This window comes from Pseudonaja textilis, chromosome 17, assembly GCF_049901715.1.
Source record: "Pseudonaja textilis isolate UNSWEBS1 chromosome 17, rPseTex1.2, whole genome shotgun sequence".
Classification (NCBI taxonomy): Eukaryota; Metazoa; Chordata; class Lepidosauria; order Squamata; family Elapidae; genus Pseudonaja; species Pseudonaja textilis.
In genome coordinates, this window is record NC_142006.1 from 6016034 (window position 1) to 6028568 (window position 12535).

The following is a 12535-nucleotide window of genomic DNA, read 5'->3' on the forward strand; positions in this document are numbered from 1 at the left end:
GAAAACGAAGCTGTTAACCTCCGGTCCGTTGGGTCCGAAGGCAGCCGGGGTTGGGGCTGGTCTTAGGGTCGAGATGGCACAGGACGAGGAAGTCAGGAGTGGTTTGAAAAAGAGGCCTTGTTTGACCCAGGAACTGGTGGGGTTGTGGGGTCCCCGGGGGCTCAGTTTTGCACCCCACCTCACCCAGGTTAAGATAGGATGCTTCGATGCCCTCAGTGCAAGGGGAAGCGAATCTTCCCCATGGACTATTGCAAATAACGTTGGTATTCTTGGGTGTCTGACTCCAGAAAGAGTCTCATCCTGTTCCCATTAGGGCACTCCTCAACAGCTGTGCTCTTCCCCCACTCCCAAGTGCACCCCAAAAGGGCCCCCAAAGCCAGAGCCAGCTACTCCTTTGCTGCGAAGGGTGCGCGGGTCCCTCCCTCCCTTGGCATCCCAGTACAGCTGAGCTAATGGTGGTGAGGAGTGGATTGGAGTCCATTCTGGTTTATGCCCAGGCAGCCTGTTCTCAAGACCTAGAAGGTCCTACAAGGAAGGCCCAGCCCCTCCACTGCCTGCACTGTCCAAGGTCCTGAAGGTTACGGGGGTTACGGACCATCCAGGAATGAGAGCCAAGGGGCAGTTAGCTTCCTGCCACTCTCCGGCTACTGGGCAGTGCCTGGCACGTCTTCCCTTCCCCTGCTGGTCTCCAGCAATGGGCCACCTCCCCTCTTCTAAACTGCCTCCCCAGTTTAGCCAGGTCCCTGCAAGTCCTCATCTGGAGGGTGTGCAGGGAAGACAAGAGGCGCTGCCCCGGACAGCCTGGGCTGGAACGTTGGGCTAATGGGATCTGTGTGCCTGGCAATTAGCGGCAGGATGGATGGTGGCCGTTACTGACCTTTCTCTGCGTGAGCCGGGACATTGTTTGGATGTCCTGCTTAATTATCAAAACGAAGCCCGTGTGCTTTGGAGGCTGAGGATGACCCCTCCCTGTCCCTGGCGGTGATTTTATGAGACAAGAGAACGTTTCTTCTTTCGGCCAAGGGCAGAAGGCTCGGCCTACCCTGGACATTGGCAGGAGGCGCTTCGGTTTCCTGCTTCGCTACCTGATGTTTGCGGTCCTAAGTTCTCCCTCTCAAAGCGGTGGGTCCTGATGCCACCTGCCCCTCTTGCCCTGTGATGACCCAGAGTGTGGCACAAAGACAACACGGTCAAACAAGCAAAAAAAAAGGCTCCAACTTTGCCCCCAATGTCCAGGTTACTTTCGGCTGGAGGAGAAAAAAACTCTCCCAGGAACAGCCTTTAAGTGGAGGAAATCCAGTCCGAAAACAAAGTACAGACAAACTGCAAATAAAAATCCACACAAACCAAGCTGCAGCAATTAACTAGACAGGGCAAGAGAAGGAATTTGCAGACTTCAAAGGCCAACAAAACACACACAGTTGGGAAGACGCCAGGAACACAGATAAGCCTCAACGATACCAAATAATTCACCTTTTGCTCTCAACAACTTTGCTGTGTGCAGCTTCCCTTTTTAAACACTGTATTTCCAGCTGCAGCTAATGAAGGGAATCAGGGCCCTTTCCTCCCCCGTAAGCCACGCAACTCACGTTGCTCCCTTCTCCATTCCTCCCTGCGTGCCCTAGGATGAAGAAGGGGTGGGCCTGGGTCTTCCTCTGAATTGCCTCTCCCTTGCTCTATCTCTCCCTTGTTCTACCTCTCCCCTGCTCTGCCCAGCCAGACTTTGCCCTTCCCCAGTTTCTTCCACAACCAACGGACCCACGCTCCAGCTGCTCGGCCTCCCCCTCCGAATCAGATTCCAGCAGAAGCATGACATGCCCCTTGTGGCTCCTGCCAAGGCCTTGCTCAGCTCTGCAACTCTTTTCAAGGGCTGCTTCAAAGAGCCAAGAGACTAGTCCTCATGTATGTGGAGTTCTCACCACCTGGAGCAAAGTTCGCCTTTTTAAAGCAAGTACATCTGCACGGTCCTCCTTTAATGCCACTGATCCTGTTTTGGAAACAGACCCCAAATCAGTCAGAGAATCATTTCAGCCGCTTCTAAAAGATACGAGGAAGCTCATTTATCCAGCCCAGAGGCTGCCGTTCCTTCATTTGTTCGGTCGTCTTCCTTGACCAAGTTGGTGTCTGGAGGCCGATATTTACGCTCATTTATCACATCAGTGAGAACCAGAGGCTTTTGCTGTCTCGGGTTGGTCTCTTGAATCATTTTTGTGCATTCTGGTTGCAAAATATTGGGCCGGTGCCAATGCATACAAACGCATCCCTCCCCCGCTCCCTCCCCCCAGCTGCCTTAGCAGGCAAAAATTCTCCAATCCTCCTCTAATTTTCCTAAGATTAAAACATGAACCCAGCTAATTAGTTTTCTTTTGAAAAGCTGCCCCATGCAAAATAACTACACTGGGTTGTTTCCTAGCACAGTAAATTGATTTATAATCGGCCGTTAATTCTTTATAGCCTATAATTTGCAGATGCAAGGATGACAACAAAATGCATTGCACAAATGCAGCAGGGGTGTGTGTGTGTGTGTGTGCACGTGTGCGTATGTGCGTGTGCCCTGCTCATTTGGGTGTTGGGGGAGAAGGACAAAACAAAAGGAAGAGGGGTTGAGGTTGAGATACAGACCCGAGTGGGGATCTGGTGGGATGGAGATTACATGTTTTTTGTCTGCTCCACCCCAAATGGTCTCCGAAGTTTTATTTTGCTGGACAAAAAGGATGGTGCTCAGCTGACGAGGAGGGGGAGAAGGTCTTTTGTCGGCCGCTTCCTCTTTCAAAGGCCCAGCTGCTACTCCGGAGCGGCTCTCTTGTGCAAACCTCAGCCAGACTCCTGCCAGCTGACCCCCCCGCCTCCAGATTCAAGCCAGCCTCCTTCCCTCCTGCAGGGAAGCACCTTCCCTCTTTCGCTCTTCCATGGGCAGGAACCACACCTGCCCCAGAGGCTCCAGCTGTAGCTGCAAGCAGGGCAGTCAGGCCAGTTTCCCAAAAGTTTTAGCAAAAGTTGAATTCTCGGAGCCTGTTTTGAAGGCAGCTGCTTGTCCCCCGCTGCTTCCTTGAGGTGGTTTGGAATCATAGAATCACAGAAGTTGGAAGGGACTTTGGAATGAGCTTGTGTGTCACAGGTTTCCCCTGAAGGGGTTTTTTTCACTTGCCCAGAGATGGGGGGGGCAGGGGCTGCTTTAAACCACAAATGAGGTTGTGGGCAAAGAGGACCCTCTTTCTGCAGCCGAGGTCTTGGGGTGTTGGAAGTCGCTGAGCAACGAAGGCTCCTCCTCTCCAAACTGGCTCACCTGGGCTTGTTCCTCCCACCCCCGCCGAGTTACTGGCTCACATCGTGAACCCTAAATTACCACGAGTTTTTAAGATGCGCTCATCCAGGAAATTTAATGTATCCTCTCTAGCCCAACAGGGGTGCAATTTTGAGTCCGTTCTTGCAATAACACTTTGCACACGCGCTTCCAAAGCAGCCGGCTGAGAAGGCTGAGAAATGTGCCTTGGGATAATTCTGCTGGGGAAGGTGTTGAGCCGGGAAGGGAAGGGAAGGGGGAAGGAAAAATTAGAGAGTGAGATCATAATTGGAGATGAAAAGGAACGGGAAAAGTCTTGGAAAAGGAAGGAGAGGGCCTTCTCTGCTGCAGAAGAGGTGGGGATGTGAAACTGGACACTGCCCCACCCCGGCCCCTTCCTCTCCCCACAGCTTTGCCCTCACTCTGGTCTGGAAGGCGGTTGCATTAGAGGCCACCTGCTCAGATAACAGATAATCAGAGTTGGAAGGGACCTTGTAGGTCATCTAGTCCAACCCCTCGCCCAAGCGGGAGACCCTACACCATTTCTGACAAATGGCAGTCCGATCTCTTCTTGAAAGCCTCAAGCGATGGCGCTCCCACAACTTCCAAGGGCAACTTCTGTTCCATGGGTTGATTGTTCTCACTATCAGAAAGTTTCTACTTATTTCCAGGTTGAATCTCTCCTTTTATCAGTTTCCATCCATTATTCCTTCTCTGGCCTTTAGATGCCTTGGAGAGAATAGCTTGACCCCTTCCTCCTCTCTGGGGCAGCCCCTCAAATACTGGAAGACTGCTCTCCTGTCTCCCCTGGTCCTTCTCTTCACCAGACTAGCCAAGCCCAGTTCCTGCAACCGTTCTTCGTATGTTTTAGCCTCCTGTCCCCTCATCATCCTGGTTGCTCTTCTCTGCACTTTTTCTAGAGTCTCAACATCTTTTTTATAATGTGGTGACCAAAACTGGATGCAGTACTCTGGGTGTGGCCTTACTAAGGCTTTATAGAGTGGTTTTAGTACCTCCCTTGATTGTGATTGTATCCCTCTGTTAATGCCACTTAGGATTGCATTAGCTTTTTGGGTTGCTGCTGCACACGGCTGGCTCATATTTATCTGGCTCAGTGGCACTGGAGCCCCAATGTGGGTGCCACAGCTGTGTGGCCAGTACCAGGGGCCCTACAAGTGGGAGATGAGAAGGTTGAAGTAAAAGAAGCCAGCCCTCTCTTAACAAGTAGCCCTTGTTTCCTTACCTTCTAGTGACCTGCAAACCCGAGAATTTCAATTCCTGGGCTGAACGCCAGTTGGTGGCTGGCTCTTTTTTGCGCTGCAGCCAAAAACGGGCGCATTGCCCAGCCTTGCAGAAAGGTAGAAAACACCTCCCCTCCCTCAAGGCCTTTCACTCCCCCTGATAATTACTTTCAGATCCCAGCAGATGTTCTGGGTTAACAAGTATCTGTATTTTCGGAAGGCAAAGTCAAAGGCGTTCATTAAAAAAAAAAGAGAAAAAAAAATCCCTGTTTTATGTCAACTCTTGTTGACCTTGGATAATAATTGAGTTTCTTTTTTTTCCTCTCCTCCTCCTTTTTCAAGAGGGAGGCTTAAAGCCCTAAAGTTCCTCTCTTTTTAATTTTTTTTGCTCGAAAGAGGAGAGGCAGAGACCTTTCGTGGCCTCGGAGCTTCAGAGATGGCTTTTAAGACTCCCACGGAAAGGAGATATTCAAATTTATGTCTGGAGAAGTCGCCTCTTCTCCGTGACTTCTGAGTTCCTGACGCCGTGTCCAGGAGGCATCGCTGTGCTTGAAAAGCTCTCGCTGGACCTGAGTGGAGGACGTGAGTTGGAGGCTAAGTCGCTGTAGAGGTGAAAGCCTCAACCTGCTTTGGTTTGAAGGCTGGGTAGGCTGGGGAGACCCTCCCCCGTTGGCTGCCCAATTTTGCAGCCTTTGAAATGGTCTCCCAAAATCAAGGAGGGCCAATTGGGAGGGTCCCCAGCTTGGAAAACCTGGCGCCATTCGGACGTTTAGGGCTAAAAGTGGCTGGAAATGATGGGGGGTTGAACACCACCCCCCTCAAATGCTAGAGTCATAGGAGGAAGACACGTTTTGGAGAAGGCACCTCAACAGGACTGTATACGTTCGTCTTGTGTGTGGGTCTTTCTTCATTTGTATTGGAAGCACCTACAAATTAGAGACACCTCAAACGATCCATCTGTTAAAATGCTGAAGTTTGCAGATGATACAACTGTGATTGGTGTCATTCGAGACAATGACGAACCCGCATACAGACAGGAAGTTGTACAACTTGCCTCGTGGTGTGACCGGAACAATCTGGAACTGAACACACTGAAAGCCGTAGAAATGGTGGTAGACTTTAGCAGAAACCCTCCCATGTGACCACCTCTTACAATACTAGACAACACAGTATCAACCTTCAAATTTCTAGGTTCTATCACATCACAAGACCTAAAATGGACACCTAACATCAAAAACGTCATCAAAAAAGCACAACAAAGAATGTTCTTTCAGCGCCAACTCAGGAAGCTCAAACTGCCCAAAAGGAGCTGCTGATCCAGTTCTACAGAGGAATGATGGAGTCTGTCATCTGCGCCTCTGTAACTATCTGGTTTGGTTCTGCAACCCAACAGGACAGACACAGACTTCAGAGGGTAATTAGGACTGCAGAAAAAACAATTGCTATCAACTTGCCTTCCATGGAGGACCTGTATCCTGCATGAGTCAAAAAGAGGGCCGTGAAAATATCTACGGACCCCTCACAACCTGGATATAAATTGTTTCAACTTCTACCCTCAAAACAACGCTATAGGGCACTGCACACCAGAACAACGAGACACAAGAATAGTGTGTTCCCAAACGCCATCACTCTGCTAAACAAATAATTCCCTCAACACTGTCCAACTATTTACAAAGTCTGCACTACTATTATTATTAACATTGTCATCACTCCTTATCACCCATGCCCTCCCACTTGTAGCTGTATGATGGTAACTTTGTCGCTTGTATCCTTACAATCTATACTGACTGTTTCCTAGTATGATTTGATTGCTTATTTGTACCCTATGATTATTATTAAGTGTTGCGCCTGATGAGTCTTGACTCTTGACAAATGTCTCTTTTCTTTTATGTACACTGAGAGCATTTGCACCAAGACAAATTCCTCGTGTGTCCAATCACGCTTGGCCAATAAAGAATTTTGATTCTATTCTATGTAACATCCAATCCTGAGCAAAACAGATCATAGAAATATAGCGAAAAAGGAATGTGGAATAAATAGGTTATGCCGGAACACGTATACAGGCGCCTCCGTTCGTGAGGATCAAAAGTAGACATCCACCCAATTTTCTTCAGAGTGCCTTTTGACCTCCCTGCCTCGGGTGTGCAGTCTTATTTAGCAGGGTCCACCCAGGCCAACGTGGCTCTGGGCCAGGTGGCAAGCAGAGGTGTGATTGTACCCAGCTGCCCGGAGGCTCTTTCCCCGCTTTCCATAGTTCCAGGGTGGTCTGTGGTGGATGAGAGGCCACCCAGGGAGACCATTCTCCAGTGGTGCCGAGTTGCCCACACAGGTGTGGCAAGAGAAGGAGAAAAGGCAGACCCCAAAGCAGGAGTCAGACGTGGAAGGTCTCTGCCGGCTTCTCTCCCGAATTAATTACGGCTGGCGATGAGGGGAATCATTTAATCTCGGTAACTCGATTGCCCCCCAGGGATGGCTTGTTGTGCTCGCTGCTCCGTCGCCGCACGGCTCTGCTGGGCTCCCCAGAGAGGAGAAGGAGTGGCTGGTTAGAATTGGGGGGAGGGGTGTCTCTTATCCTAAAAGAGCAGGGTTCTGCTTTCCTCCTTGGGCACGTCCAACAGAGCCTCCGGTGGGCACTGCGCTCGCTCTGCCCGTGGCCTTCCCCGTGGGGGTGTCTTGCCCGGCACAGCTTCTTCTGGGGTGGCCCCGGAGCCTTGCACTCCAAACACCCTCCCTCCCTCCACCCCACCAACCCCCCAGCAGCCCCTCTGATCACAGCAGAGCTTGCCTTAAGCCGGCTGCCTTTATGGGAGGGGTGGTGTTGTGCCGTTGGCTGCGTCTACGCAGGGTGATGCAAGAAACAGGGACAATAAACAAGCACCTCAGAGACAGGAAAGAGCAGCAGCCACCCGAGGAGACCCTTCCGGTTGGCCAGAGGCTCCCCTCCCCCTCCGTGTAGCCAGGGGCGGAATTCAAATTTCTGAACAACCGGTTGTTGTGTGGGCCGGGCCCGATTTGTGGGTGTGGCTTGGTGGTCATGTGACTGTCTGGGTGTGGCTTGTATGTCAATATTGTAAATGTGTATGTAAATATTGATTTTTTTTCATTAAAAAAAAAAAAGAGCAACTTTTACCCCCAATGAGGCAAAGCAGGCAGGCAGATTTGCTTGCAGAATCACAGATTCATTCACAGATCTACCTTTCTGCCATCTGCTGCCTGAGTCTGCACTGGAAAAAATAGAAGCTTCGATCTTAAGGAAGGTTCAGCTCTGCTCTCAGGCCACTTCTCCCTACCCCAACCCCCTGAATACACCCCCCCCCGCCCGACTGGGCCTCAGGGAAACCTCCTGGGTGGGGCAGGAGGGGATGGGAGGAGCCAGCCAGGAGTGCGATTTGCCGGTTCTCTGAACTGTGCAGAATCGTAACAACCGGTTCTATAGAACTGGTCCGAACTGGTAGAATCCCACCCCTGCATGTAGCCCCCTCCATAAGCATGCCAGGTCCACTTTGGGAGCAAAATGGAGTTGACCCTGTGGCATAGGGGGGCAGGGGCGGTATGCCTGCCCAGGTAGCCCAGCCAGACCCCTTGGCAACCGTCCCTTCAGGCCATCTGCACCCAAGAGCCAGGGCCTCCTGCCTCTGTCCAGAGGAAACCCAAAGCAAGCATAAATAATTTCCACCCCACCTTGGTTTTAATCCTACCAACAATCTGCCGCGCAGCTTCAAAAGCAGCTTGCCCTGGTCACAAAAACACTCGAAACCAAATCCGGTGAGCTATATTTGCAGAATATCCTGACTCTGCTGAGCTTTCAGTTTTTTGTTTTGTTTTGGTGTGTGTGTGTCATGCAAACCCAGCAAAGGGATTAATGCAGAATGAGAAACCTTCATTTTTAAGGTTGGATGTACCCAACTATTTGTGCTCTGGAATCTGTAACCTTTGGATTCTTAACACGTCGTGGGGAGCCTGCCATCGTGGCTTATTTCTAGGATTTGGGCTAAGCAGGACTCGGTTTAGGAAGTGGTCCTGAGAGCTGCCCCTGTGCTGCACCCCAGGAACGATGTGGGGCCCCTTGCAGAGCAGGGCAGGTGGAAGGAAAGCGAACTGGGCTGTCCTGTTTTTTGGCTTGCCGGAGAAGCTGTCCGTTTTAGCGAGTCGACAAGCGAAGCGAAGATGCCTCCCAGCCAGGAGTTGTGGGAGAGATAACGTGCTGACCTGGCTCTCAGGGAGATTTATCCTCCTGAGTGGGAGCAGGTCTGCTGCCTCTTCCAGGTAGGCAGAGCCCTGGGGAAGCCCAGGAAGAGCACATCTGGGCCAGAGGCTGGAAGGGCACCTGAGTGTGTGCACAGCTGGCTGAGCGCTGTGTGATCTTTCGTGTGTGTGTGTGTGTGTGTGTGTGTGTGTGTGTGTGTGTGTGTAGGAAAGGAGGAGCCATTACAAGGCTGGGAAAAACTACAGAATGTGAGGTGTGGGGTCATTCTTGGCTCAACACTCAAAACTTTTTGCAATATTTAGAAATGGCCACGATCGGGTACGTCGCACACACAAAAAATGATCTGAAATGACATTTGCAAGGAAGAACGTGCATGCCCTTCGAACAAGCAGAGATTGTGCACATCCGTGCCACCAAATGGCACGCGGCGGATTCCTGGGTGAAGAAGACACGGCGGCGGATCCCCCGGGGTGGATTGCTCGATCCGCCGTCGGTCCCGTCTGAAATCTCCCGGTCCTTTCCTTTCCAAGCAGGTCCGTTCTCTTTGAGCGGGCCTCCTTGCCCTGGAGAGCTTTCGGGAGGCAATGGCACCTCGGGGGCCGTCTCCAGGCCACTCAGCCATATTTAGCCTGGGCCAGTGCCCACATCACACTGACCGCAAGACAGGCTCTATCATTTTCCTCGGAGGAAAATCACATCCTGGCCTCTTCCTTGAGCTGCAAAGGCAGCAGGGGTTGCCGCTTGTCTGGATCACAGTTCTCTCCGACACAGAGGCTTCCTTCGATGCGCTGAAGGGGCTAAAAGCAGAGCTCTGGACCCTCCCCAGGGATTTCGTTGTGAGGATCGGGGTGTCTGTGTGTGTCTCGTGCACTCAAATGGCTTCTCTCAGGGGGGGTCGAGAGATCACCTTGCTTTCCCCAGCAGAATCCATTTGGGACCCCAATCCACTTGCAGTGATTCCGCATCTCTGCCCTATGCCGAAGCGAGCTCTCCATTGGCTGCTGCAGGAACCGGCCCTCGGCGGAAGATTTCCTAACATCAGCATTAAATCTGCTCCATTAACTTTTAATTTGCAGGCATGCTTTTAATAACAATAATAAAAAATAAAAAGTGCGGAAGCTCCGGGGCTTTAGAATTCAAACAGAAAAGCACCTGCTTGGCAGGGGGGGGGAAATAAAATAGAAACCCAGACTTAACCATTCTGGATAAGAAAGAGAAAAGTCAGTCTGGACAAGAGGACGTGGTGGTACCTGGTGACCGCAGATCACAGAAGGCCAAAAAAAAAAAAAGACCTGGAAATAGAAGGGAAATGACTGTGGCAAAAGAAAGCCAGGATTGGACCAATCGTGAGAAGAGCCTTGGGTTTACACCAAAACATTTGGAGCACCATCGGCATTGACAAAAGTCCTCATTGGTCAATTGCAAAAGGCAGCTGTGCTCGGAAGAGCTGACATCCCGCGATGATGTTTTTAGCACCCTCAGGCCTCCACGCCTGCCTATCCCAGGTGCCGGGGAAAAGACTCGATGGGTGGGCCGAAATGCCAAACCCAGAGATCGAAACCTCTGGTTGACTGTGCAATCAATCGTCACCGTCACCACCCTCCTCATCCTCCTCATCGTCTCAGAAGGACAAGCCTCGAAAGCTGTTGGCACGGAATGTGCTTTTCTCTCTCTCTCTCTCTCTCTCTCTCAAGGATGAGTCACCCTCCCCCCCAAAAAAACATCTTTTGGAAAGGCAAACAAAAACTCTCGCATACGTCCACCGCCATGTTTGGGATCTGCCACACGCTGCCACTTTCACAGATGCCACGAAGCTCGCCCACGCTGTTTACCTTCCGGCAGTCTGTCTGTGTCCATTGCCAGCTCTTTGCAGATGGGTCTCTCTCTCTCTCTCTTTCTCTCTTCCAGCAACCTGGATAAAACACCAAGAAGCCAGGATTTGCCTGACTCTCGGATCCGGGCTGCCATACGGGGGGGAGGCCAAACCGGGCAGGAGATGGACCTGTGTCTCGGAGGGCAGGGGGGGATGTTTCGGGCAGCGTTGGCATCTCTTCTACAGCGTTGTTGGCAGGATGAAGGAGATGGGAGTGGAAGAGGACCAAGTGCTTTCTTGGTGGGGGGATGGGGGGGCTTACCTTGCAGAAGGCCTCCAGGAGACCTCGGCCACTTTCCAGAGCTGCCCCTGGAGAGTCAGGGACTTCCTTGCTCAAAGCCCTCCCGAGTTTTAGAGGTGGGAATGGATGGGCAGTCACCCCTTCCCAGGTGGAGGCTTCCTGGGCAGGAGGCTCCCTCCGCCCCCGTTGGGCCTCCAGCCCCACCTCCTGTCCTCTCTCTAACCAGATGGCTTCACCATGGAGCCACCTTGGAACCTCTTCGCTCTGAAGCGGCCAGCAGACGGGCAGAAACGCCCCGAGGGGCGTGGTAGGTGGGCCACTTGGAGAAGAAGGGGGCCCCTTCCTCAGCTCCGGCCTCATTCAGGCTCCTTTGAGAGATTGGGGAGGGGGCTGCCTGTCCTGGAAATGAGACGGTTGGGCGCAGAGCAAGAAGCTGTCAGGGGCAGAGCCGTGGCTGGGACCCTCCTCCTCCTCCACCGATGCGCCTCTGAGCATCTGCAGAAAGCTCCGCCGTTGCAACCCCTCCTCCTTGGGATGGAAGCGCGCGCGCCGGGCCGGCCTTCCCCTCCCTCCCTGTCGGGATTCCCAGCCGGGATCGAGGAGGGGGCGGGCAGCTGGGCAGGCGAGGGGACGGGCCGAGCCCTGCGCGCCTTTGTCTCCTCCCTTCCCGCGGAAGCCGGAGAGGCGAGGCGGCTGCAGCAGCTGCGGGCGGGCTTGGGGGGGCCTCCGCCGCGCGCACCCCTTGCCCCAAACCCTCCTTGCCAAACTCAGGGCGGCCGGAGCGCCATGGTGGAAGGCGGCGAGGGGAGGCGCGTTCCCTTGGCCGGAGGAGCTTGCCCCGAGGAAGAGGAGGAGGAGGCATCGCCTGCCAAGGTGAGGCGCTCGTTCGGCCGGGCTCCTGCTGCTTGGCCGAGTCGAGCAGCCACGCCCGCCCTGCCCTCCCCTGCCCTCCCCTCGGAGGCCTGGGCGGTTGCAGCCGCGGGGCCGGTCCGGGCGCGCTAGCTGAGGCCGCGCGTCCTGCTCCGGGAGCGGCCACCGCCCGGCCGCTCTGCCTGCAAGCCACGAACTTGAGAAGGTACTTCGGCCGGCCCTTTGGCTTTCCGACGCGCTGCGAGACCCTGGCCTGCCTTTCCCTTGAGATGGGGGCGGGGGGGCAGCTGGCTGAGGCCTCGGCGGTGGGACGTGGGTTGCTGCTCCCGCGAGGAACGGGGCGCGCTTGGCGCTGTCCAGCCCGCCCCAGCAGAAAGAAACGGGCCGAGGTTGCATTCAAAAGACTGGCTCTTCCTGAAAGCTGCAGGCAGGTAGAGAGTTCGACAGGAGTTGCTTTTTTGCACAGGCCCAAGTTGCCAAATTGTTGCTGCTGCTGCTGTTCGAAGCAGAGCCCTCAGCCCCTCTTGCTTAGCCTATTTTTCTAGCAATGGGGAAGGGGAGGTTAGTCTCAGGCTGGCTGCTCCAAATAACCTGCTTAACATGGCAGGGCTGCAGGATGAAAGCAGCCCTGCCAGTTTGTCCAGGAGCGGCGCTCGGCTTGCCTTCCGTCTGTTGTTGTTGCTGCTGCTGTTTTGTGTCCTGATTATTGCGGTTCCCACCCTTCCTTGGGCAGCTTTGCACCCCCACCCTGGACCGGTAGCTCTTGGCCATCTGAGTCAGCCCAGGGAGGCCGGGGAATGCGGCCTTTCCCAGGCAAAGC

At 53.4% G+C, this 12535-nt stretch overlaps 1 protein-coding gene across 8 annotated transcripts in view; it reads left to right on the forward strand.

The window, feature by feature from the left end:
- Positions 1-12535, forward strand: part of DAB2IP (DAB2 interacting protein) — a 74888-nt gene that overhangs the window by 36023 nt on the left and 26330 nt on the right. Inside the window, exon 1 of one of the 8 annotated variants that reach the window (XM_026712340.2) lies at positions 11510-11718. The exons of 6 other annotated variants lie outside the window; for them this stretch is intronic. The gene's annotated coding sequence lies outside the window, so the exon portion shown is untranslated. Of the gene's footprint in view, positions 1-11509; positions 11719-12535 lie in introns of those variants that run through there. One more of the 8 variants, XM_087914544.1, reaches the window with a different exon arrangement.